At 42.0% G+C, this 26168-nt stretch overlaps 1 long non-coding RNA gene across 1 annotated transcript in view; it reads right to left on the reverse strand.

The window, feature by feature from the left end:
* Positions 1–268: 268 nt before the first annotated feature.
* Positions 269–26168, reverse strand: part of LOC128349081 (uncharacterized) — a 96237-nt gene continuing 70337 nt past the window's right edge. The window contains exon 2 of the long non-coding RNA XR_008318545.1: positions 269–2003. This is a non-coding gene — a long non-coding RNA (uncharacterized LOC128349081). The remainder of the gene's footprint in view (positions 2004–26168) is intronic.

Consider the following 26168-nt stretch of genomic DNA (forward strand, 5'->3'; position numbering starts at 1 on the left):
AACCTTAGGCTACATTAACACAGAAGCATGGTATCCAGATCATAAGTTATTGTTCCACTCTATTCTGTTCTGGGCAGACCTCACTTGGAATACTGTGTCAATTTCTGGACCCTACATTTTAAGAAAGAAATTGATAAACCCGAACGGGTTCAGAGGACGGCAATGAAGACAGTGAAGGGTCTAAAAACAAAGTCCTATGAGGAACAAATGAAGGAGGTAGTAGTAGTAGTAGTAGTAGTAGTAGCAGCAGCAGCAGCAGCAGCAGCAGTAGCAGCAGCAGTAAGTTTATTATGGTCCTTAGACCAGCTTAACATTTAAAATAATACATTTATAATTTACAAAATATTCAGATTGATAATACAAACTCTACGAAGTTTGGATGCAACAAAACAAAACTTGGCCACATTAATAGAGGTAACAGATTTAACTTTTGACAGCAAGAATTCCATGTAAAATTGATCCGTATGGCCAGGATGATTCTTTAAGAGAGGAGCAATAAATTTAATACCAGCATCCCTATAAAATTGGTGATACAGAATAACATGAACAACTGACTCTATATCCCCTGAACCACAAGGGCATTGATGCAATGCATACAGAACTAGTTTATATTTCCCGTCTAGGAGTGCAGAAGGAAGGGCATTCAAACGAGCAAGGGTCAATGCTCTCCTAAACTTAGGTAAAAATATATGATCTAAATACTCAGCTGGTTTATGACTGAAATTTTGGGAGCCTATATACATTCCCCTCACACTCCTCCTGCAGATCTATGTCCAATAATCGTTGTCTGATGAAACATGTTGCCTGATCTAAACCCCTCCCTATAAGGTTTTCTTGGGACGTGCACAGATAATGCAATTTCATTTTCAGAGCTATTTCCCATTTAGATGTAAAGCTGGCGATTAACACTAAAGGCGCTAGACTGACGGGAGAAAACGAAATGCAGCCAGAATTTGATTATACAAAACCAGATTTTCATTTTCAAGGTGGTAACCCCAACCTCTCTACAAAGAGCCATATTGGCTATGCCTCTGGGGGCTTGAAGGATGGCCCTTAAGAATTTAGTTTGAACTGTTTCTAATACTGAAAAGTTATCAAAAGGCCCAATTTGTGCACCATAAAGAATGTGAGGGTATACTTTAGCCTTCAGTAATTTGACAGCCACTGGGACAAAAAGAGAGCCTCTCGAAAAGTAAAAAAGATTTAATCACATTTGCCATCTGTTGGGCACTGTGAGAAACAACGCTAAGATGGGCTTTCCGAGATTCGCTGGAATGAAATACAACCCCTAAATATTTGAAAACCTTGACCTGCTCAATATTATGTCAATTTATGGACCATTTATGGATTTGGCGGCGTTTTGCAAAAACCATCACCTTAGTCTTGGTATAGTTTACCTCCAAGGCCTCCTTCACAGTATAGACGCTCAGGGAAGTTAGGGCACGGCTTAGCCCTATCTTGGTTTGAGATAATAGGACAATATCATCTGCGTAAAGCAATAACGAAACATGCCTGTTTGCAAGTTTAGGGGGATGAAGCGCAAGGTCATTCAGATGAGAAACTATTGAATTTATATAAAAAATAAAAAAGGGGCAAAATGAAAGGATATTTAGCCTGGAGAAGAGAAAAACTGAAGGGAAATATGATAGCTGTCTTCAACTACCTGAAGGCCTGTCAAATAGAAGAAGGACTTGACTTGTTCTCTTTTGCTCCTGAGGGCAGAACTAGAATAAAAGGACTGAAATTACAAAGAAGGAGATTTAGGCTAGAACTGAAGAAGAAGAATTTCTTAACTGTGAGCTGTTCAGCTGTGGGCTCTCTTCTTTAGCACTGGTGGGCTCTCCTCCTTAGAAGTTTTCAGATAGAGCTGGATGTCCAACAGGGATGCTGTAGCAGTTTCCTCTACTGATTAGAGGACTGGACTAGAAGACTTGTGAGGTCCCTTGCAACTCGAATATTCTATTATTCTTGCATTCAAATTAATTCTGTTCTCCTCCTGCTGTCTGTAAGTTGAACAAATATGTGCCTATGGTTATGCCCACATCATTTTATTTGAACCCATTTTCCATAGTGCTGCTAGTTCAGTGTGGTAATGAGCCAAGCAGGCAATTAAGTTACAAATTAATTAAAATTTTAATAAGGAAGCAACATTGAGCCTTTTTGCCTCAGACAGAAATACAATTAACTTTTTCATTCTGATTAACTCTTTGTACGTCACCTTCGCACAGAAACCGGATATATTTGTGAATTATAGCACCATAACCCTTGGCTTTTTCACAATGCAATAAACAACACTTTTGAAGACTGTTCTTCATTTTCTCATTCAGTTGAAGAACAATCTTCCCATTCCCCACAGTGACTTTTGTTGTTGTTATTGTTGCCTGTTTAAGACAGCACACAGATGGGTCAGTTATTTCCTTTAAAGTAAAGTCAGGTCGGTGCCGACTCCTGGTGACCACAGAGCCATGTAGTTGCCTTTGGTAGAATACAGAAGGGGTTTACCATTGCCTCCTCCTGCACAATATGAGATGATGCCTTTCAGCATCTTCCTATATCGCTGCTGCCTGAACACACATGTTAATTATTTCAGTAAATCTCATTTTCATTCAGTGAAAAATCTTGTTAAAAGGTGTGTTGTGCCTTTAATGTTGTGTGTCTTTTTAAGCACAGATTCCTGGGCCCTCTACTTATAATTTTATATAGGTATTATAATAGATGGAGGAACTGCTACAAGATGGCTTTTTCCTGCTATAGAATTGTATGAGATGAAATGAGCTAGGATGAGCTAGGAGGCTCCTCCCCTGCCAGCATTGCCTCTCTCAGAAACCGGGACAAGTTGGAGGTGCTGTGATATGAGTTCCACCCCCATGGAGTGGGGCTTCTCAAATTACCCTGGTGATGCAGGAAGGAGTCACACACTGCAGTGGTTTCTGCACCTAATATAAGAACAGAACCTTAGAGTTAGCCTCCATTATACAGAAAGGCTCAGTGCACTTAATCTGGTATTTTGTTTATCTGTAATATAAAGTTGCTTGGGCCTCACTCACTCACTGACATAAAACTCTCAGACCAAACCAAAAAAGATAGAAACATGCCATTTTCGCAGGTGGTTCCAGACCTTGCCCACAAATATGCAGACCCCTGGAATAAAACATTATTTTACCTGAAAATCTGGGGAAACTCTGCCATTGAAACACATGAGGAATGAGATCACATTGAGCTAGAAAAAGACTAGCATCACAGTGAGATAAGATGATCATATGCTTGCAGACTGCAAGCCCTCACTGAGTCACTCACTGACTGACATGAAACTCCTAGACCAAATCATGAAAGAAAGAAAGAAACACACAATTTTCGCAGGTAGGTTCCAGACCTTGGTCACAACACCACATAAATCTATTAGCCTAGAAAAATTCATTAATGTCCAAGAATGTCCCAGAGAAGGCAGGAAAACTCTCCCTTAGGAAAGCATGGGGAACGATATCTTGTAGAGCTATAAAAAGACTATAGCCACAACAAGATAAGACATTCATATGCTTGCAAAACTGCAAGCCATTTTACTAGTATAATTATAAAAGGTTATCATTCTAAAGAGCACAATTCATCTGTTACTTTTGCAGTGTGGTTGCCTCCCTGAACTGCTCCCTTATTGTTGTCTCCTATGCCACACTAGTAATGTAGGAACAATTTAATTAGGTACCCTTGCCCTGCTTTCCCCCCGTACTCCCCCTACTAATCAACTCTCAGCTGCCCAACAGTCCTAACTGCTAAGCAGGAAAATATGATTTTTCCACTTCCACCACAATGACCCAGAGGCCTTTATGAGCCCAACCCACACAAGAGGCCTGGAGATCACTATCACCTGCTCCCCATTTTGGGTAGATGTGCACAGTGGGAATTAGCATTGCAATAGTTGGCTCTGACCCCAGCCTGTGCACTTTCATTTGAAGGCCTGAAGTCAGCCTATGCAAATACAGAACTCTAAACCTGCTTGGTGGGGGGCATGGATTTCATGTAGGAGAGGTCTATCAGTGACTACTAGTCAGAGCGCTATAGGCCACCTCCAGCCTCAAAGGCAGGATGCCTCTGAGTATCAGTTGCAGGGGAGTAACAGCAAGAAAGAGGGCATGCCCTCAACTCCTGCCTATAGGCTTCCAGCGGCATCTGGTGGGCCACTGTGTGAAACAGGACACTGGACTAATGGGCCTTGGGCCTGATCCAGCAGGGCTGTTCTTATGCTCTTATACCCTGCAATGCCTCTTCCAACTCTGTGCTTCAGCAACAACCATTCCTATTCAAGCATCACAGAATATGTAGACAGCCTCAGTAGCAGAGAGGAGTCTGAATTTGAATTTTGGAGACTGGAAATACTGAAAATACTACAGTTCTTCCCTGAAGAATTTGGATAGTTTTGATGTAACAACTGCAGATCTCAATGGTGAAAAACGTGCCTTGTAGCTGGTCAAACAGATGGTGCAACTTAAGCCTAGTTTAAGCAGTTGCTGAGGGAATAATGAATATATGAGTAATCAGTGTGTGCAAATAGTCCTTCACATACTTGTCCAGAATACAGGAGCTGTTTCATCTATGGTAAATGAATATATTAAAGTATAACAGATATCAGTATGCAGACAGGATTTTCCTTCTCCAGTCAAACTGAGTGTTCGGTGAGGCCGGCTGTCCTTACCTCTGAGGACAGAGCGGTGAGAGGGCCCAAGGCGACAGGGACGGGTAGCAGCCGGGGAGAGATGGAGAAAAGACTGCCAACAGGCTAGGATTCAGCTCCAGTGGAGGAGGAGATGAGCCCTGATAAGACCAAAGGGGAGGCACGCAAGAATAACATCAGCAGCATGCCTCCCAAAGGGAGGGGGTCTGAGCAGGAGGAAAGAAAAATGGAAGAGGCATTGGCAACAGCTGTAAGGGGTAATCAATTACAGGTAATAAAGAGGGGTATTGGCCCTCTAATTGGTGTCAGAGGCCCCCGGAGAGGGGCAGAGTAGGAACAAGCAGCCTGGGACAGAGGAGGCAAAGGGTGACGCTCAACCCCCTCCCTGTCCCTGCTCTGAGGCCGGCCCTGATAAGCCTAGACAGGCTGGGAAGAGGAGACAGGGACGTGTAGTCGGACGTCCAGCTACAAAAAGACTTAGTTTCTGCTAAGGATTCTCAGTTAACTGGTTGGGCAGGATTGCTTGCCTTTAAAGACCAAACCAACCACATTTGAAACAGTCTAGTAGAAACCAGAATGGATTATTCCAGTGGCAGTTGATATTTTTATGTAAGAGATGAGATGTTTGGCACAAAGGTAGGTGTAGAAAGTTTTTGCACAGGGGTCAACGTGGTAAGGCAGCTGCCAAAGGCCCAAGCATCAGAGTCAACAGTGCTGGGCAATGGGCCCACTGCTAATCTTCAAGATCACCTTGATGTACACAGCCTCTGTGCAAAAAAAAAGATTTGTGCAGATTTTTTTTTATTTTAAAGCAATAGGCTTGCACATGTATATGCAACTCTGGAGATCTCCACAGTCAACTTGTATTACAGAAGGGTTGTTAAGAGAAGCAGTATCTAGAAAATGTGTTTTCATTGTCCTTGGAGAAAAGTGGTGGGCTGAAAGTGGTGGGCTGGAACAGCAGATCAGGCAACTAAGCTGGGTAGTTGTCTTCTGCTGAATCAGATCATTAGTCCATCTAGCTCAGTATTGTCTATACTAGGGATTCTCCAGCCCCAATGGCCTTTGGTTGGGGATTATGGGAGTTGAAGTTCAATAACATCTGGAGACCCAATGTTGAGAATCCCTGGTCTATACTGACATCAGTTCTCCAGAATGGGGTCTTTTCCTGCTCTATCTGGAGAGGCTAGGGATTTACCTTGGGACTGCACACAAAGCATGAGCTCTTTCACACTGAATTATGACCCTTTTTATTTGCTCTGAGAGATCTGAGTTCAAATTTCTACTCATTCATGGATTTGCTGAGTAGTCTTGCATGCAAGCAAGTCGTTCCAGACACAGCATACATCTGCTAACCTGTGTTCTCTCTGGCCCTACTTTTCATTGCAGCATGGATTTCCTCTGCTACTTCTAGTCCTCTTTCTAGGACAGAACAATTACTTACCCTCTTCTTCAAGATGGCAGCTGTCTGATTATTACTTTTACTCATGCGATTACACCTGTGATTCATGTCCTGATGAAACGGTATTATCTGAATGCTGTATTTCCCTTTCTGTTAATGAATCAAGACCAAATGTGCCAAATAATATGATCCTGTCAGGGCCCTCTGCTTGGCAGCTCAAGCTTTTTATCCCCTTTATTACAAGCAACTTTTTACATTAAAATAGCCGCTCGAACCGGCAGACCAGTTCAACTGAACCGGTCCAAGGACTGGTGGGTCGGTCCCAATTTGGCCCATGCACACTACTATTACTGCTTTCATGATGAACGTGTATATATTCTGGTCACATGAGTGGAAATTAACCATTCCAAAACCAGTCATTTTAACATGTTGCTAATGCTAGATAAGAGACTTCTCCAATACACATTTAGATTTGGTGTGGGGGGGCGGGGGCGGGGGTTATGTAGCACTGCAATGTAGCACTGCTGCACTGGCACTTCATTAGTTAGCATGTTGGCCAGTGTCATCCCAGTGCTACATTCCAGACTAAGACGGCACCAGCACAAGTGGGGGCAAGATGATCTCCCCTTCCATCTCAGCTGCCCATTCCACCTGAAAATATGCCCCTGAGACTTGGGCACATATTTTCAAATGGCATAGGCAGCTGCAGAAGGAAGGGAGATCATCACTTCAAGCACACTGGCACAGCCTTGATTTAGAATGCTACACCAGCCCTTCATTAGTCAGGATGTCAACCTATATTTGATGTCGTGAAATATCATTTTCTTTCCATTCATGCTTATAGTGTAGCAAGAATCCCAGAAAGTTGCAACCAAGTGTTCTATGAGTTGCTGTATCAATGGATGAGTTACAGGGATTCTAGAGCAGCTATTTTGTTGTTGTTTTTGTTGCTGATTCGATTTCTATACCACCCTTCCAAAAATGACTCAGGGCAGTTTACACAGAAAAATAATTAAAAAAATAAAATGGATCCCTGTCACCAAAGGCCTCACAATCTAAAAAGAAACATAAGATAGACACCAGCAACAGTCACTGGAGGTACTATGCTGGGGGTGGATAGGGCCAGTTACTCTCCCCCTGCTAAATAAAGAGAATCACCACGTTAAAAGGTGCCTCTTTGCCAAGTTAGCAGGGGTTTACTTGTTATCAAGTAAAGGTTGCACAAAGGTGAAAGACAGGTTCCTTTGTTTCATACTTTAGTCTTTTGTGTGCATAATTTGATAACTTCTACATTTGAAAGCCATGGAGAGAACAATGAATGTTGTCTCAGCCATTCTGTTATTGGTTTTTAAGTCAGACACAAAGCTGTTAATGAGCCCATAAAGTCCCTACTTCTATCCCTTTGCTTTGTTGAATTGTTTTTCAGATCTTGCTACTAGTTTGCTCTATTCCAGGAATACTTTGATAGTGTACCTCTCATCAGTTACTTACAGCTGGAATGTGCTAATAGCAATAAAAAAAAGTGAAGGGATACGTCCCCCCAAGCAATTAAGATAAAAGAATGACTTTGTTCAGTATCCCAAAGAACCCTGTGTAAGCAACTCATTTGAATCATTTCTCTTTAGATGAAAACAATTTGATTTTGACAGAAGAACAATGACAGGTAAAGGTTGTCCTGAAAAGATTAGCTGTGTTCACATTTTCCTCTTGTTAGAATTGGTTGGTCAGATCTTAAAGGTAACATGTTTGAAAAGAGGTACAGTATATCTTCCCAAGCATGTATTGGGGCTATTCCCACAATCGGGGAAAATCAGGCTAGGAAAGCCTATCCCGATTTTTCCCAATCGTCAGAAACACCGGGCTCGGCTGCGAGCCCGTTGGTTCTGGAGCGGGTAACCGCTCGAGAACACCTGTCCCAAAACCAGGTTTGTGGAGCGAGCACTCCGCAAACCTGGTTTTTTAAATCGTGAGTAGCCACGGCACCAACTCATGAGTAGACCCCCGGAGGGGAGGCAAAAAGCCGCCTACCAGCTCTGGGGGTCTCCCCAGTATGCCCTGCACGCTCGCGCAGGGCATACTGGGGCTTCCAGGGTCCGCGCAGCCCCCGAGCTCCCCAGCCCCCGCCGGCTCCGTCTCAGAGCCGGCAATCGTGTGGGTGGCCGATATGGCCACCCAGGGCTCCCTCACTGCTCATGAGCAGGGAGAGTGGGCTTAGCCCACTCTTCCCGCTCACCGCCCCAAACCGGGTCTCACGGATCGTGAGACCCGGTCCATTATGTTATATAAGGTTTTTTGCCTAATATCATCGGGTTGTTAGATGTGTTCATTTACCCTGTGAGCTAATTCACAGAGGAAAAATTAGTAGGAGCACATGAAGTTCTCCATACTCAATAAACACATGGCCCCTGGTGGTGCAGTGGTAAAACTGCCACCCTGTAACCAGAAGGTTACAAGTTCGATCCTGACCAGGAGCTCAAGGCTGACTCAGCCTTCCATCCTTCTGAGGTCAGTAAAATGAGTACCCAGAATGTTGGGGGCAATATGCTAAATCATTGTAAACCGCTTAGAGAGCTCCGGCTATAAAGCGGTATATAAATGTAAGTGCTATTGCTATTGCTATCATCACAAGAATGGAAACTACAGACAGATTCACTCACTGCAAACAATTATAGTCCTGTCTTACTTATTTCCATGGAGCCTGAAGTTTTACAGAATCTTTTTCTCTGTCCACAGTATATAATGCAAAAACAAAAACAGGGCAAAGTATCATAGACTGAATCCAAGCAAAAAGTCATAAAACATCATCAGAAATTACTATAGTGCTGTCATATGGCACATGCCTGCACATTGGTGGGTGAGAAAGATAGCCTTGGACAAAGGAGGTAGTTTTCCCTCTAAATGTTCTGGTGGTAACAAAGGGTAGCCAGTCTTGATACCACAATTGCTCTCCCTGTTAATAAAATGGGTATGTTGTATGTGGACAGGGGGGAAACAAATGAAGGAAAAGGGCAGGCATGTACCCTAAAGGAGGAGGAGACACAATTACATAAGAACTTCGGAAGCGGCCATATACTTAGTCAGACCATTGGTCCATCTAGCTCAGTGTTGTCTACACAGACTGGCAGAAGCTTCTCGAAGGTTGCAAGTAGGAGAGTCTCTTTCAGCTGTATCTGAAAGAAATGCCAGGAAGGGAACTTGGAAGGAACCTTCTTCATGCAAGTGTGCAGGTATTCTTCCCAGAGCAGCCCCATCCCTTGAGAAGAATACTACCTACAGACCCGCCTCTCCCATCCAGTTACATCCCGTCCGGTGAGATCTGCTCAGATGGCCCTTTTGTTGGACCCTGATTTCCAAGAGGTTCGGGGTGCTAGGACCCATGAAAGGGCCTTCTCAGTTGCTGCCCCACTTGTCTGGAATTCCCTTCTCCTGCAGATTCGTTTAGCTCCTTTCTTGTTGATTTTTAAATCTCTATTGGACTTTTCTTTTACCCTGTAGTTTACCTGTTTGCTTTTTCCTCCCTTTTTTCTTTTGTTTTAGTTACTTTAGTTTTATTTAGAATGTAATTTTAATGCTGTCTTGTTTTGCATGTTTTTGTACACCACCCAGAGTCTTCGGAGTGGGCGGTAGATAAAATGTTTCTAATAATTAATTAATTAATTAATTAATATCTTACAAGGCTCACACATGTAGTCTCCCATTTAAATGCAAACCAGGGTGGACCCTGCCTAGCAAATGGGGTCAATTCATGCTTCACATGACCAGCTCTTGTTGCACAGTTGTTGCTTAAAGCCGCTAGCCTGTCAACGTTGAGACATGGAAGCATATCACTGGAAGTTTTTCACATGGGACTTTTAAAGCCCTTTAACTTGCATTTCCTACAGAATGGAGGGAGTGCGTTCACATATTGGCCAGATTTATCCCAAAGTCCCTGCGAATTATCGGGGAGCAGTTCACACACAATTCAGATTTTTTAAACTGTGTTTGAGAGGGCAGCCCGATGTATATCCGGGGTTTAAAAAAATCCACTTTTTGCACCAGTTTTTTGGGACAACTTCAAGTTTACAGTAAAGCTTCCCACTAAACTTGTGGTAAAGCCTGCTGTGTGTAAAAGACCCTGGAAACACAGAAAACAATAGTGGTATTTTTAATGAATGAAATTGCATGAAATTCTCTTTGAAGTGAAAATAAATGCACAGGGTACTGAACAAGCAATGTTTCAAACAGGCACTTGGCAGCTTGTCCTAATATTGTTCATTTACAGAAGTTTCAACCCCCACTCCGCCTTCAACTTATTTATCTAACTGGCCCAACTCCTCAACTTAAAAAAGCAAATTTAAAAGCTTACCTATAACATAATGTTTACATGATGTGATATGATGTGACATACTCTATGCACTGCAGTCACATCTGATGTCTTTAAATAGTTTAAAATCATTATGACATGAAATAATAGGAAGTGATGCATTGCAAATTAATATCGAAAAAAGTAGCAGCAGATGGGCATGCAATGCCTCCTTCAGCAGTATTCATGTTTCTGGTGGAATGGTTTGCCACATCTAATATCAACTGAAATTGCATGTCCTTATCAGAATTTGGCACACACAAAAACCCAAAAACTCCTTAATTTGAAAACTAGATGTGTTACTGAGAAGCTCTGAAGATCTTAACTGAGCCTGTGCAGTACAAATCATGAAATGTGACTACCTCTAGAAATGTAGATGCTTTTCCTGTGAGCTCCAATAGTTACAGCAGCAACAAAAGGAGCGACACTGAGCTGACATGGTACAATGGTCTGAGAAGAGACCCACAAAAAAAAATCCTTCATAGTTTATTTTGCATGTGTCTTTCTTGTGACATCCTCCCCTTCTTTTTTTATTACAAATCAAATAGCACAATATGTTAAAAACCTTACTAAGGCTGGCATAAACTGTTTTTTAAGGTCTAGTGTGTTATAATACACAGTGCCCTGTATTCCCCACAACATACCCCACATCTCGGTGGAAATTTTAAATTAACTCCCACTGATAGAAAAGGAAATGCAGTTATATGCTTAGCAACTACTCCCTAGGGCAAGAGTAGACAACTTGGTTTTCCAGCTGTTACTGAACTACAACAATTTCTTGTGGCTAGGGATGATGGGAGTTGTAGTTCAGCAATAGCTGGGGAAAGCCAAGGTTGCCTACCCCTGCTTTAGGAAATCATGTGAAGGAATAAGTTAAGATATTTTGTTTTTAATCCAACAAACTTGGACAGTGGCTGACATCCAGACTAATTCTAGGCCAATGCAGCAGGGTTTTTGGTTGATTTTTAGGAATCCCTTCTTTCCTCTGTAGCTGCCTGTGCCTCCTGAAACTATGTCCTGGAGGGTCCTGCAACCCCAACCTTCTCAGTAAACACTGTCACAGTCACACTGGTCGTATTTTCATGTAACATGAAACAGGAGGTAAACGGACCTCCACTTTCAAAAACTGTGGACAACCACAGTTTTGCCATAAAATGGACCCATGGTTTCCCTCCCTGGACAGGTATTTGTACCTTCAGTCTGTAGTGAAGTCCACTGCCTAGACCTCTGGTTCCGCAGTGCCAGCGTTACATCCGGAGGCCATGTGCATGCCACCATCACACGAGGGCAGCTGGGGAGAGCGCCGCCAGCACACTGTGGCAAATGGGGGTGCACCACCCGAACAGGAAGCTACAGCAAGCAGCAGAGGAGCAGGTATGGAGCTGCTCTCCTTCCTTTTAAAGGTGCTGGGTATGTGCTGTGAATCGCTCTTTGAAATGCTATTCGTGCACATCCCTAGCAATCTACTTGTCTGGGGGCACTTGCCCCCCTGAAGCCACCCCCGCTTCCATACACTGCCATTTCTGCTCTTGGCTTAGAGTGTTTGGTCCTTGTGGCCTCCAGAGCTGTTCAGACCTATAGTAAGCATAAGCCCATTCTTGACTTTACATAGGATATCTCATAAGACTCAACAGAACTGAGTTGAACAAATCAGTGACTGGTCTCTTCCTTTATGCAGAGCACCAAGATTATGGCAGGGCTTTATTTCTAGGGAAATTTAAAGCAGCAGTAGCTTAAATTCATAGCACATTTATTTGGGAAATCTTATTTGAATTAGTAGGGCTTATTTCTGACTAAGCAGAACTGAGCTATAAGTCCCATTGGTTTCAGCAGAACTTAAATGCACTTAAATCCTTTTTACTGTAATTTTCCTTCATTCCATGAACTGGGTATTTGACACACACACCTGCTTTTTTCAACTAATTACAATAGCAATGACATTGTCTATCAGTGGCTACTAGTCTGGTGGCTATAGGCAAGATGCCTCTGAATACCAGTTGCAGGCGAACAACAGCAGGAGAGAGGGCATGCCCTCACCTCTTGCTTGTGAGCTTCCTAGAGGTATCTAGTGGGCCGCTGTGTGAGACATGAAGCTGGACTAGATGGGCCTTGGGCCCAATCCAGCAGGGCTGTTCTTATGTTCTTACAATATGATAAACCATGAGCAACTGGGTTTTTGAGGGAAAGAAGGCACAGTAAATAATGGAAATATTTTACTCATGCAGTTATTGATTTATAATGACCCTATCACACATATGGTGGTGAGGAGCAATCGCACACATTCTGGCCATAGAATCAGCATCTTGTCAGAAAAGGAATGTGTTGTATTCTATCTAGCAATCTTTTATGTTTTGTTAATTAGAAGTTTGTCCCTGGGGGGGATCCTCTAGATTGTGGAGGGTGGAGTCAGAAAGGAAGAGGGAGGGAAAGGAGAAGGAGGAAAATTGAGTTAAACAAACAAAAGATTGCTTTGTGTTTATGAGGAAAGCAGCTATAAAAAAGAATTCTGATTCCATGGGAGGAACCCATGCAATCAGCCCTAGACCCATATAGTGGGTCATTTAAATGTCAGCCCAGTGATGCAGAGGCCACTCATAGGAAAGTGGTTCCCATTGGGATAACATGTGAAGGGTCCCTAAATGTTGTTTAAATTTAGGTCATCACATAATTCTGTTTAATAAGTTCTTCAGGTATTTAGCATTGCTAACTCCTATCAAAAATCCCAGTCTGTAACACTTTTGTTAGGAGACTAGACTTGGGTTCTGACCTAAGTACTCTTTCCTGGAGGTAAGCCCCATTAAAAAGCAAAGATTGTGCTGTCGAGTCAGCGTTGATTCCTGGCGACCACAGAGCCATGTGGTTTTCTTGGTAGAACAGAGGAGTGGTTTATCATTGCCTTTCTCCCATGCAGAATGAGATGATGCTTTTGCCATTGTCACTGAAGTGAGCATCCGCCTCCAGCACCTTCCTGTATCACTGCTGCCCAATATAGGTGACTGCAAATATATATTCACTAGGCACAATCTGGGAAGCACAACGGCAGTGATTCAAACTTACAGCCTCTTGCTCCCTAGGGAAGCTGCTTCCTCGCTGCACAGCAAAAGTCTGACAAGGCTCCTGGAGAGGTGACTTTTCACCTATAGAACTAATCAAATCTAATATCAATTGGTGGGTGCCAGTCCTGGCAGTTTTATTTACCTATATAGATCAGATTGCTCATGTAACTAAAGACTGGGGGCTTGCCATTGTTATCCCTATTTTTAAGAAGGGAAATAGGTCTGAACCATATAATTAAAGGTCAATTAGCTTTCTGAGTGTCATAAGCAAGCCATATACTAGGCACTTGTATCTGAAACTACTGCTACGATTACTACTACCAATATTTATATACCACTTTTCAACAAAGGTTCCCAAAGTGGTTCACATAGATAATTACTTTATTCAATTAATTAATTAATTAATTAATTAGATGGCTCCCTGTCCCAAAGGACTCACAAGCTAAAAAGAAACATAAGATAGGCACCAGCAACAGCCACTGGAGGGATGCTGTGCTGAGGTTGGATATGGCCAGTTGCTCTCCCCCTGCTAAATAAAGAGAATCACCACTGTCAAGTTGGATGGATTCTGAAAATATTATTGCAGATGAACAGGCAGGATTTGGAGCCAGTTGAACTACAATGGACTAGTCTTTCAACATCTGGTAAATAAGTATGTTGGCAAATCTAAAAGAGTTTTATACACTACATTTATTGATTTTAGAGCTGTCTTTGACCATATATCAAGAGAATGACTATGAATGAAATTGGCAGCCACTTCTATAGACACTCTATGAGAGTACCAGTCTTAGGGTACACTATGACCAACAGGGCCCCTACTAACTTAGCAAATAGGCACCTTTTAACGTGGTGATTCTCTTTATTTAGCAGGGGGAGAGTAACTGGCCCTATCCACCCCCAGCACAGTACCTCCAGTGACTATTGCTGGTGTCTATCTTGCATTTCTTTTTAGATTGTGAGGCCTTTGGGGACAGGGATCCATTTTATTTATGTATTATTTCTCTGTGTAAACTGCCCTGAGCCATTTTTGGAAAGGCGGTATAGAAATCGAACAAATAAATAAATAAATAAATTTGACTAGACCTGTAATAGTCTCAAAGGCAGTCTGCAGTCTTGTATATTGGCCCCATTGTTGTTTAATTTTTATATTAATTACATGGTTAGAGAACCAGCAGATATTAAGTTTCATTCTCCCAAAATATGGGACAGACATCTAGGGGTCCTACTTTATGCAGATCATGCAGTACTTTTGTCATTAACATTAATTGGTATGAGCAGGATGTTACATACCTTTGCAGGCTAGAACAGCTAACAATAAATTATCAGAAGTCCAAGGCTGCAGTTTTTGCAAGAAGACCCTTTACATAAGTGGCAGATTAACAGAGTGATTATTGAACAGAAGATGTGCTACACATATGTGGGTGTTATTTTTCAAGCCACAAGCAGTTGGAGTGCTCATGCTAAGTATGTGTGGGAGAATGCCCAGGGGTCAGCAAATGCTATTTTTAGATTCTATGTTTCTAAAGGAGGTCATCATGCCCCTTCAGCTATTAGGGTCTTTCAGGCTAGATTTCTCCCTCAGTTATTATATGGCTCACAGATATGTGTTTACTGGGATTTTTGCTCTTTGGAAGTAGTACAATCTTAATTCCTTAGATCAATTTTAGCAGTTCCAAGTTGCACACCCAAAACTGTTGTGTGCCTAGAGATAGGATGACCAAGTGTTGAAACTCTTGCCTGGTTTTATATCTTCAATTTTTTGCTAAAATTAATTTTCCTTTAATCCATCTTGGCCACGTTGGTACTAAATTATCCCTATAATACGAATTGGTCAAAGATTTTTTATATATATATATATATATATATATATATATATATATATATATATATATATTCTCCTGGGTGTGCCAGGGAAAATACATCCCGGCAGCCCAGCTGATTGGCTGGGCTGCGGAGGCGCCTGATTGGCTGGCACACCCAGGAGGAGGAGAATTGGCCAGCTGCGAGCGAGGGCCGCTGGTGGGCCCGGCCTGGTGACGGGTGGTGGCTGCGGGCCCGGCCACAGCGAAGTGGTGGGCCCAGCCGAGGGCCGAGACAGTGAGGTAGCAGGCGGCAGGCCCTAATACCGGGGCAGAAGGTGGGGGTGGGGGAGAGGTGGCTGACCTGCGGCCGGCCGCAAAGACTGGCAAGCAGCAGCAGTGGGCACGACAGGCCGCGGAGGCGGCACTTGGCATGATGGGCCCGCCGATGGGACAGGACCCAGAGGTGGCTCTCAGACAGGCAGCACCAGGACTGGCCGCTGAGGACAGGAGGAGCCCGTGGGAAACTGGGGTAGGAGGGAACCGGGCAGCGGGACTTTCCTGTTCGCCACCCAGGAGGAGGAGCGGCGGCAGCCCGGTAAGTAGAACTTTTAAAAATGCAGGGGGAGGGGGGGAGGGCAAGGGGGAGGGGAGGGCAAGAGGGAGTGGGGCAGGGGTGAGGGGGAGGGCAGGAAGGAGTGTGTCAGGGGGAGTGTGTCAGGGGGAGGGGAGGGCAAGAGGGAGTGGGGTGGGGGAGGGGAGGAGAGGAGCAGGGGGGAGGGCAGGAGAGAGGAGCAGGGGGAGGGGAGGGAGGACAAGAGAGACTGGGGCAGGAGGGTGAGAGGGAGGGGAGGGTGAGAGAGAGGTGTGGGAGGGGGGAGGAGGGCAAGAGAGAGTGGGGCAGAAGGGAGGGGGAGGGAGGACAAGAGAGAGTGGGGTGGGAGGGAGGGGAAGAGAGGCAAGAGTGTGGGGAAGAAGGGAGAGTGGGGCAGGAGGGAGAAGGGAACAGCCAGCCCCAAAGAGCGCACAGATGCTCTGTGTGGGTTGGCTAGTAATTAGAAAATTTATGACATATGGACTCTCTTTGCAGTTGCTAATTACAATGGGTTATGACAATGTGATGGGTTTACTGAGGCACAGCGTTTTGTGTATGGAATGGAAGAGGAATTTGAGCTCTTCCTAACTATGCTATATTAGGAGAGTGTAGACTTATTTATAAGCCAGCTAACTGTTTTGTAATGGATATAATTTTCATTGAGCCGCCTGAGACTTCTGGGCAGACTTTGTGACCTTGCCAGCACCAGCTGCTTTCTTGTCAACCACCCTGATGACACCAATGGCAACAGTTTGTCTTATGTCACGCACAGCATAACGACCCAGAGGAGGATAGTCTGCTCTAAGATCTCTTTTAATAATTATTATTATTTATCTTGTCTTATTATTTATAAGCCAGCTAATTATTTATATTGTCATGAACGCTGCCGCCGAGGTCCGGTTACGGTTGCCACCAGCTCGTCTGGTGGTGACTCAGGACTGGGCTTTCTCTGTGGCTGCCCCAGAGCTCTGGAATAAGCTCCCAGCTGAAATAAGAGCATCTCCTTCTCTGTTTGTTTTCAGGTTTGTTTTCTCGCAAGCTTTTAATTAGAATTTTAATAATTTTAATAAGTTGTTTTATATTGTTTTTATTGTGTTTTATCTGTTTTAATCTGTAATTTTTAATGTTGAAATTTGTACACCACCTGAAAATTGATCTACAAAGATGGTCCAAAATGAATTTGTCTTTAATGGGAAGAATTTCAGTGGTGAAAATGAATGTTTTGCCTAAAATGTTATTTCTCTTTCAGACTATTCCCATAATTAACACTTTAACTTGTTTTAAGCAATGGCAGAAGGACATAACTAAGTGTGTTTGGCAGGGGAAAAGACCAAGAATTAATTTTAAGAATTTAACAGATGCAAAGGAAAGAGGTGGTCTTACCCTGCCAGACTTAAGGTTGTACTTTGATGCTGTTTGTTTGACATGGCTAAAAGAATGGATAACATTAAGAAACCCTAGAATTCTGGACTTGGAAGGATTTGATAGAAGGTTTGGATGGCATGCGTATCTGTGGTATGAAAAAAGTAAAACACACAAAGACTTTTTGAATCACTATGTGAGAAGGAGTTTAATGAGGGTGTGGTTAAAATATAAAAATTGGTTGGAACCTAAAACTCCATTATGGATATCTCCAATTGAAGCTTTATCACGCAAAGAAGTAAATATGCAAATGTGTTGGGGTACCTATAGGGATTTGTTACATTTTCAAGACAAGGATTGTAAGTTAAAAAGTTATATATAATACAAAATTTGGTTAGAGATTGGTTTCAGTATCATCAGTTAAATGAGATATATAAGAAAGACTTTAATGTTGGATTTGAGGATCAGATTTCAAGTTTTGAGAAGGAATTATGTCAAAATGATGAAAAATTAGTTTCTAAAATGTATAAACTGTTACTTCTGGAGGAGACAAGAGAGGAAGTGGTTAAAACGACCATGATAAAGTGGGCTCAAGATGTGGGGCGTAATATAGAAATGGCAGCCTGGGGAAAGTTATGGAAAACTGATTTAAAATTTACTGCATGCTATGCTCTAAAAGAAAATTATTATAAAATGATGTATAGATGGTACTTGACACCCAAAAAATTGGCGTTAATGTATAAAAATGTTTCAAACAAATGTTGGAAGTGTGGACATTCTGAAGGTACTTTTTTTCATATGTGGTGGACCTGTGGGAAGGCTAAGGCCTATTGGGATATTATATATAATGAGTTAAAGAAAATATTTAAAATGATATTTCCTAAGAAGCCAGAATCCTTCCTACTGGGAATAACACAAGGTTTAATTTCTACAAATAATTTAACATTCTTCATGTATGCTTCTACGGCGGCCAGAATAATATACGCACAAAGATGGAAGAGTAATGAACTGCCCTCAAAAGAAGATTGGCTGATAAAAATTTTGGAATATGCAGAGATGGCAAAACTTACAACACTGATAAGAGACCCAAACTTAGAATGTTTCAAAGAAGATTGGAAACCATTTTTGTTGTATCTAAAAAACTATTTTCCTACTATGGACCTTACAGCTGGATTTGAAATTTAGAGAGAGAGAAAAAATGCAGGTTGGGTAGACTAATTGTGTTTGTCAGGGTTTAAATTTATGTTTTGAATTATTATTATAGCAAGGGTAAATTTTATAGCTGATGTTTCACGAATAGAGATGTGCGGGAAGTCCACTTCTGTTTATTATGTTTGTTATGAATGAATATTATTACTGTTAAAATCAATAAAAATTCAATTTGGAAGAAATGTGTACACCACCTAGAGATGTACATATCAGGTGGTATAAACATATGATAAATAAATAAATTATAACTCCAAACTTGAGGTAAGTTTGTACGAAGGCTTGCTGTGATATCTTACTTTTGGCTGCTTTAGATTGCAGATTTCATAACATCCCATATAGGAATAGACTATGCCCGTGTGGTAATCTGGAAGCTGAATCAGTGGACAATATCCTTTTGCATTGTCAATTTTATCGGGATATTCATCAAGAATTTATTGTCCCTATTCTGCTTAAGCAGGGGGACTAGACTTGGGTTCTGACCTAAGCACACTTTCCTGGAGATAAGCCCCATTAACATTATTTGGACTTACGTGTGTGTGTGTGTGTGTGTGTGTGTGGGTGGGTGGGTGGGTGCGCGCACGCGCGCACGCATACACCCACACATACATATACACACACACATAGACATAATTTAGAGTGTTTGCTCCTAACTCCCAACTGGGCTCAATCTTTGTTTCTACGATTAAATGGGGAGTCCTTCAATTTCAAGCTAAGCTGAAAATATACAAAATACTTAGGCTGCTAAGGTGGTCTTTGGAGGGCCTTTTCTGGGTGTTCCTGCTGCTTGTGGTGGGGACTGGAGAGAAGTTCTTTTCCACTGTGGACTCATATTCATGGAACTTGCTCTGCAGGGAGACTTGTCTGGCACATACATGGTTTTCTTTTAAGGGTTTTAATTTTCAACTGCCCATTTTTATTGTTGTAATGTTATATAACCCCTGCTAACTTGGCAAAGAGGCACCTTTTAACGTGGTGATTCTCTTTATTTAGCAGGGGGAGATAAACTGGCCCTATCCACCCCCAGCACAGTACCTCCAGTGACTGTTGCTGGTGTCTATCTTATGGTTATTTTTAGATTGTGAGCCCTTTGGGGACAGGGATCCATCTTATTTATTTGTTATTTCTATGTGTAAACCGCCCTGAGCCATTTTTGGAAGGGCGGTATAGAAATCAAATGAATGAAATGAAATGAAATGAAATGAAATGAAATATACTTTTCATATGTAAGTTATATATGTTTTTCATTGTGAAGTACCTTAGAAATTATTTGAAAGGTGGTATACACATGCTTTAAATAAATAGAAGATTAACATTTTTGAAATGTTATCTCTTTAGGATCATATTTTTGTGATCCCTGGATAAATGAACTTGAAACCTGGCTTCCTAAACCAGTCTCGGTTCCTCTACCAAGCTGTCAAAATGTATGAAACCAATAGCACTTGCTGATAGCCATCTAAATAGCCAGAGAATGAACCGATCTGAGTCTAATGTACATAGATACCTTCTGACAGTGTGCAATGGCATCTTTATACCTTTCTGTCTCAGCAGACAGGTCAAAAATTGGTTGTGCAAGCCCAGATAGCCTCAGCACTGTGGGAATGGATCAAATGCTGTCACTTTCTGTTGAGTAATTTGTGTTTCTCTGGTACCAGTACTGACATACTTCTGTGTTGAAGTGTTCCAGTTGCAAATTGTTCTGATAGTTCAGACACTTTTGTGAATGCTGACATTAGTGCAATTTATTTTGAAATGCTTTCTGACATGGGAAACATTGGAGCGGGGGGCAGTGCAGTAGGAACTAAGTAAGGGGGGAGGGGGAATTCATCTGTCTGAGAAGGTTTGCCTATAAGTACACTGTAGCAAAGCTGCATGACTAACTTTTAGGTAGACTGGCCAAATATCATTAGACCTAAATCTGACAGATGATCCAATCCTCAGGCAAACCTGGATTCTTCTAATCAAATCCAGACATCTAGCACTTCCTGATTCTAGGATTATCACAGCATCAGGATTTCAAGGTCCCAACATAACAATGATCAAGCACCGAATAGTAGTGAGTACAATACTAAAGACATATACCATGATGCCATTTTTGACTGATGTGTTAATTCTGTGTTCACACATCCATTGAAGAGTCTCTGGAGGAAAAAAGACTTTTTAAAAACTGGCCTCTGTTATATACAAAAACAAGAGTCTCACACACACAATTTGCAATAGGGTAGGAGGAACACCCTACCCTAATTCAAGAGCTACGCCTGCTCCCATTTTATGAAAATGTGTGAGGGGTTAATCAAGGTCGGTGGGGAGGACGTAATCATTTAGGAGCAAGGAACACTTCCACCCAGCTCTCATGCCCAGCATTTTACTGAGGTAGAATGAAATGCTGTCCGACCCAGATCCTCTCTCTCAGACAATCACTTTCTGCCCTTCTGACCTTGATTTCCCCCTCCCAGATGAATTCAAAACAGCAGTGTGCACAGCTCCTGAATAAGGACAGGGTGTTTGTCCTACACTATTCTTAATCATGTAAATTACCCTAAGAGGTACTTCCACACTAGAGCCCTTCAATGCTGCTGAACATTGCTGAAAGCACAATCAAAACAGAGTCTCTACAAGGCATTTTACAGAACTATCAGCTGACCTGGTGCAGAGCATCTGTGCCCCTCATTCTCCCCGCACAGCCCCATTTTGTTCTCTCCTCTGCTTCTCCTGGCTGCCGGCTGGCCTGGCCACCACTTCTGCTGGCAGCCAGGCCATCTTTCCTTCTGGTCAGTAGGCAGGCCAGAGAGGGAGTGTGCTGCCCTCTCCACCGCCCACCCGCCAGTTTTGCCTGCCCGCTGGCCGGCCAGCCACCTTTTACCCAGTGGATCAGGCCACCTTTCCTTTTGGCCAGCAGGCGGGCCAGAGAGAGAGGCTGTGCCACCCTCTCCACTGTCAGCCCACCACTGTGTTTTCTCGCCTTCCCACTGCTTTCTCTGCCTGGAGGCAACCATTCACCACCATTCTTTATCCACTGGTTGGCCAGCTGCCACCACCATTTTCTTGCTTGTACCAGTGGCTATCTGGCAGCTGCTCGTGAACTCTCGCGAGAGCTGCTACTCATGGGATTAGCCATGGATACACCTTAGAGAAATAAATATAAAGAATATATTAACTAGTAATATCATTCCCCAGGGCCAAGTATATCAGAATCCAAAAATATAACAGGTGTTCTCAACCTTTGCTCCGTGGACCACTGGTGATCTGTGGAGGAAATGCAGGTGATCCATTGGGCAGTGGGGTGGGGATAATATAATATAATTGTGAGTCCCTCTAATATTAATATTTAATATTCAATATTAAATTATTTGCAAAATAATTCACTTCACAAAAATCATTGTATAATATAACAAATAAATTATTAGAAATTTTATTTATTTATTTATTTAGTGTTAAATTTTTATACCACCTTTCATCAAAACAATATCAAGGCAGTTTATAAAACATTTAAAATAATATAAGACTATAAAACACAATAACAATATTAAACTGGAATATAAAAATACAAATTAATTAAAAGTTGAAGCAAGTTATTCTAGTTAGAACTAATCTGCCTGCTCTCCTTTCACTATCCCTACAACTGGACTAAATTTGGTTCAAATTGAGGTCCACAAATTAGACCTCTTGCACTTCAAATGTTCATGTGTCCACCATCTTGGATCAGGGAGGATGACATCATTACAAACTACACCATTGAGGTGTCCCTGTGTGTCACTCAATACAACTAAACCAAATTTGGTTCAGTTCAATAGTTCACACGTCCACCATCTTGGATTGGAGTGGATGATATAATCACAAACTACACCATTGGGACATCCCTATGTGTCCCTACAGCTATAGCAAATTTGGTTCAAATCGGTTAGGCAGTTCAAAGATTAACCCACATGCACCTCAAATGTTTATGCATCTACCATCTTGAATTGAGGTGAATTCAGTCATCAAAAACTATGCTGTTGAGGTGTCCCTACAACTGCAACAAATTTGGTTCATATTGGTCAAGGCATTGCACTCACATGGACACAAGAAATGCCGGGTGATCTCATATGCCTACTGAAAAGTAGGCTAAAAACACACACATTAGGGCCATAAAATACAAAGCAGCAGCAACAATGCAACTCCATCCAGAACCAGTCAAATCCTCTCATCCCAACTGGCTCTCCCACTGATCAACAGTGCCTCTATCTTGCCAAGATTCAATCTCAGTTTATTAGCCCAAATCCACTGCCTCCAGCCCTCGATTCAGGCCATCCGTTGCCTCCCTAGGGTCAGCTGATAAGGAGAGATAGAACTGAGTGTCATCTGCATATTGCTGACAACTAGATGTGTTTTTAATACGCCTTAATATAAGTTTAACTCCCATAAGCCATAGGCTATGTTAAAAATATTTAAAATGACTTGCTTACGTGGTGGTTTGTAAAAGCTTTTGATGACAATGTTGTGATCTGCATAAAACAAAAGGTTATGAACCACTGTTCGATAACATCTACTCACAAGTAATTTTCATTCTGCAAGGTACCTGGCAACTTCAAAAAATATTATTGCTTGTAGGTTTGGCCCATATTATTGCTTCATCTGTATCCCAGCTGAGGAAGTCATTGCCCCTTGAATAGCCTGTCTGTGAATTGTCCCATGTCAGTTTTGTTATTTAAATAATAAACAGATGCAAGAGATAAAGATTTTACCTCATGGGAACAGGCATGGGGTCACTCACAAAATGTTATAAAAGGCTCAATTACCCAATAATCCTCGACCCTGGATTAACTGAAGCAATAGAAGAAGTTAAACCTACAAATTGGAAGTGTATAATTTAAATGTCTCCTGGCAATACAGGGGACCTGAAAAGCTTAAGAGTGCTTTGTCTACAGTGGACAGACTGGAACTGCATTTACATTTTATTTTTTTTTTAAAAAAACATACCATAAATCAGATCTAAAAACACACAAGAGAATGCAATATTTAAGTGTATTTTTCCAGTTGGTTAAACTTTGACTAAATGATGAATCTACTAAAAAAACTCAAAAAACACCTACCTATTTGACCACTCTTATTTTTTTATGAATGTTTAAAAACAACAGGGAATGACTCGGTCAAAGTTAAGCACCTTTTACTTGGTGCTCTCCCATTGAAATCAATGGAGGAGAACGTGAGATGTTATTACAAAGTATGACCAGAAGACCAGAAACACAAGCAACAATAGGTATGTCCCAATTCAAAGAGATGCTTCCAAAGCAAACAACAGCCAGTACAAAGCCTAAAACAATCAGTTTGTGTACACGCCACTCCCAGCTGATAGTGGTAAATGCTAACAGAAGCATTTTGCCATTGACTGGGTGATACCTATTATACACATCAGTCTGTTTATATATGTGTTCAATACACAATGAGATTTCTTATACTATGTTCTGCAACATAACATAAAGCACACTTTGGTATTCTGACTTTGTGATAGAAATGTAAAGGGATCTACTGTACATTTTATTTTGTGGATAGTTCATGTTTATCAAACTCGTATCTTTGGCTATTGATATCATAACTGAAAGGAGCACAAAAAAACATTCCCTTCAAATTGATGAACAGCAAGCAAAACAAACACCTGGTTTCTAGCTGTTCTAACAGGTCCATAGGGAAGGAAATGACTCAAGCAGCAACGGTAAGGTGTTTGGATAGGATGATTTTTCACATACTCAAAGGGCCTTTCTAGACAATAAAAACAAAGACCATAATCCAGCCAATTTCAGGCATCTTAAAGTCCCATTGACAAGTGGAAAAAATTAAGCATTTGTTTACATTTCTCCCGCTGAAACCAATGGGACTTAAACATTCTTGACTTTAACTGGTTCCTCCCCCAGATTTTATATTTAATACAAGTATAAAAAGTGAGTGAATGATCAAAAAAGCACTTCTGAATTTGGATAAAGTAACAAAAAAATCAGTGAATGATGTATCCCCATCCCCCCAAACCAATGAAACTACCGACTCTTCCCCCATTCAGTGGGATGGAATATTACCCTACTAGTGCTGCTATATTTTATCCAGCACACATACAAAAAAATTAACTGACTTCCAGACATGTCCATCTCTCCGAATATTCTCTTCTCCGAATATTTTATCAGAATATTCTCCTCACACTCATATATTTGCTGAATATTCTTCAAGTATTAGGAATCACTGAGCCTATTCTCATGGCATAAACTGCTTGGGTAGGAGAAAGTTAACCCCAGCATCTTGTGTCATCTGGGCAACCGGAAGGCCTCCCAACCTACCTGCTGCAGAACCAGGTAGCCTAGATCTGCTACCTAGGCAAAATATGAAGCAGGAGGGGGAAAGTGTCCATCTTTGGTGGACCACTTTGTGGTCATCTACAGCACCACAGCTTTTGGAATGCTGCCAGGAGTGGCAGCCATACAGTCTGGTGTACAGTGAGGCCAGGGAGAGGAGTGCAACTCCACTACCGCAGGCTGCTTCTCCACTGCCCATGTGGTCCATTATGGAATGTGGGAGGACCTCCTCCTCCCAATCCCACTTCTGGAATCTGCACTTTAGCAGTCATGTGGGCACATGAGCAGAGGAATCCCGAAGAGGCTCTGGTCGTCTAGGTGAAGGAAGGTAGGGTCCTGCCTCTCCCCGCCTCCACCAGCCCTCCCTACTTTGGTCATGTGATGGACTTTTCTATGTGATACCATGTGACATCTGACAATAGGTCTTTGTCAGTATGTAATACCTAGTCCAACAAAGTCATGAAATTATAATCACTATATCTCCAATGCATTTCAGCAATGTACCTTTTTAAGGACCCTACAATAAATAGGCAAAGTAAACAATGAATATACACAATTTATCTATTTATTGCAGTGCCCCTGAAGATGGTACACCATTGAAATATATATAGAGATTACATGTTCATAATGAATCCCACAGATCATTTTGCACCTTGTTGGAGTCTGCCTCCTGTTTTCCATTTGCTGCTGTCTGTGTGCCGCTCTTTTACCTTCACTTGCCATTATTTGAGAGCCGAAAAGTATGGACAGCTGATGCACAGTGGTATATCAAAGTGGTTTTGAAACTTACAACCTTAAGGGGTTTGGCTATCAAGGTGCCCTGGGGATCCACCACTAAACCTCTGAACATTGCAGAGGATTGGAGAGCATTTTCAAAGCTGCACACTCAGTTCACAGGTGCGAGTGTTGTACCTCTCCATTGCCCTGGTCAACTGAGACTGTGACCAGTAACACATTAAAGAGGCTGTGCAATGATAATGTGCAATGATCAGCATTGTTTTGATTTGCATATGAAACATTGGGCACACTGGGCTTTAACAGCAGTATTAAGATCCCATTTGCTATGGCAATGAGGTATAGTCATCAGCCTTCTTCCAAGTGCCCTGCACTGCAGCTGTTAAGTATCAGTCTTCCATTTCAAGCCAACAGGTTTGTTGCAGCCTCCATGGGCAGCTGTGCTGGCACAAAATTAACTGGAATATTGACTGCAATGATGTGGTTCGTGTCTGTATAGGTAATGCAGATGGGAAGAAAGAATGTGGCATCAGAGTTTCATGAAGCCAGGAGAAATCAAAAGAAATCATGTTGATTGAATATGATGGATAGAAAACTTAGTTGCTATAATGTCATTTCCATCATATTTTCCCCCAAAGAATGCAGCTTGGCCAAAAGGTTTGGGCAACAGCTTTCATGAAATGTA

The sequence above is a fragment of the Hemicordylus capensis genome, chromosome 3 (genome assembly GCF_027244095.1).
Source record: "Hemicordylus capensis ecotype Gifberg chromosome 3, rHemCap1.1.pri, whole genome shotgun sequence".
Taxonomy (NCBI): Eukaryota; Metazoa; Chordata; class Lepidosauria; order Squamata; family Cordylidae; genus Hemicordylus; species Hemicordylus capensis.